This window comes from Meleagris gallopavo, chromosome 7 (assembly GCF_000146605.3).
Source record: "Meleagris gallopavo isolate NT-WF06-2002-E0010 breed Aviagen turkey brand Nicholas breeding stock chromosome 7, Turkey_5.1, whole genome shotgun sequence".
NCBI lineage: Eukaryota > Metazoa > Chordata > Aves > Galliformes > Phasianidae > Meleagris > Meleagris gallopavo.
The window spans coordinates 27,501,916-27,504,360 of NC_015017.2; positions in this window are offsets into that span (position 1 = coordinate 27,501,916).

Sequence of the window (2,445 nt, forward strand, 5' to 3'; positions counted from 1 at the left end):
GCTGTGTGGACAACTAGCAGCCTCTATGAATACTCTTTTATATTTATACATTAAGGAGTTAATAGTAATGGTAATCAAATCTATTGAGTGTACTTTCCCTTTTCTGCAATAAAGCATCTTGGTTTGAGCAGGGAAAGACTGACATGTCTGCCATTTATATTTTGCAGGAATTACTAGAAGTGAATTCTGGTACTTTGATAGATCAAGTACTTCATAAGCCTTAACAACAAAATGGATTTAGTGATCAATTAGAAATAGTCATACACTGAACTTCTGCTCCTTCAGTAGCTTTAAAAAACTATTCAGATTTTCTCCTCCATTTCAGCAGTTTGTGAAGACCAAACTCCCTCTATCCACAAGAAATGCTAAAGTGCATGCCAAACTGAAAGATGTTTCTCATCAGCTTTCAGCTTCTTCTAGCTGAGTTGAAACATCAGCACTAAACATGTCTTGAAGAGACTGAAAAAACACACAGTTGAGGAATAAGGTGATTAAAAAGGAAACAAAAACATCAAATCACATAGCTCTGGTGTTTTTCTCATTGTCCTGGAGATTAACTGAGACCAGTGTTAGGAAAGTATAAACTACCTCATTCTGTTCCATATAGGTATTATAAATAAAGAGATTGTACATCAAGTTCATACTCAACAACTGTTGCTCACTATTTCTGATACTATATATCTCTAGAGGAGGCAAGCTTAAAGTACTAGATAAGATATAAATTACAGATCTTTCAAGAACTATGTGGAAGAATTCAGTTCCATTTCATCGTCAACATTTTTAACTGATTTGCTCCCATATTTTCACACAAATAACTAGAAAATCATGAAGTTATCTGAAGTCATATTTACAATGGAAATGCTAATATCAGGTTCATGGGCACGTGTTTATAATCATTATGAAAATGAAATGAAATTCTGACAAGATGATTGAAAAACAGTTTGAATTGATGAGCATTCAGTAACATGGAAAATGTTATTATCAGAGTTATCCTTCTAAATCACAAGTTCTAACAGATGCCAACAATACTCATCTCACTCATCTCCATAAGACTTTGCAACTCAAATAAAGATTTCTTTTGACATTGATTTTCTAAAACCTCCCTGAAATCTAGTAAAATTTAAAGAAAGGACAAACTGAGAAATCTTGATTCTATCTCTGACAGGAGTAATTCCAAACATCCTTGGTACTGGGAGATGTTAAGCTCTGGACAGGAACAGAAAGTTCTGGTTTATATACATACGCCATAACAGTCATGTTTTGGTAATCCCAACAGATTACTCTTTGTTCCTTGTTATTTATGTTCTAAACTTGTTTTGATGAAGAATACTTCAGAAAATACCATTCTGTACTCGATGATTAATCTTTCTCAAAAAAATTTAGGGTGTGGCCTTCAAGCCTGTTGAACACTATTGAGCACTACTTGTCCAGGTTTCAAAGGAAGCAAACTTGTCAACGGTTCACTGGAAAAACCCTTGAGAAATCTCTCATTCTCAAAGCCTAGTATAGGCAGCTGAGTAATTCATGCATGGCTACCACAATATGAGATGGAAAAAAGATAGCGTTAGGATTTTAGAGTATTTTTATTGTATATATGAGCTGGACATCAATCATTATTCTTTATTATTCTTGAAACTATCCATCATATCCATCATACTGGGATTTTGATAGTTTTGAATGTACCTGCTAGTGCTGGTTCATCAGTTTGGTAATCTGATATATTTTACCATATGATGCTGTCTATCTTTACTGACTAACTTTGAAACTAAAATGCATTACGATGGCAATGAAAGTCAGAACAAGGACCAAACAATGATCATACATCTTGCTAAAGAAGAAAGTTCATACTGTTAAATTCGTAGGCCTTCCGCAGTTGAGCACATATAGCTAACAAAAATAGTATGTTCAATTGAGCAAACTAAAATAATTCCATATAGAGAGCAAAATAAAACAATTTCAATCATCTCCTGCTGGTCAGAATAATAGATCCTTCTGCTCTAATATTACTCTCCAACACCAAGTTTTCACCGAGTAGAGAATACGTCCTAAACCTGAGAAACAGTAAATAAGTAAGAGTTTGTAGCATCACCAAGTATCATCTCTGTAATTCAAGACTAAATCAATTCCCCCCACTCTGATGGACACTGAGCTGATGGGCTTCTAGTCACATAGCTGAAATATAAACCAGCTCTTGTCCACTAGCACTGACTTAAAAATTCCAGCAATTTTTCTTTTTTTTTTTTGAGAGATTGAAAATCCTTGCCAAATTTGCATATGAATAATGTTATTAAGATGAAATTACCAAATGGTCAGTATGTTTTCAAGTTATAAAGCACAGAAACGTAGAAAGTAGGCATAGAAAATTCTCAAATGTTGTTTAGTTCACTTCTCTCACTCAAGATAGAATAAATTGTACTTCGGATGCTACAAATCTTTTTTTTTTTT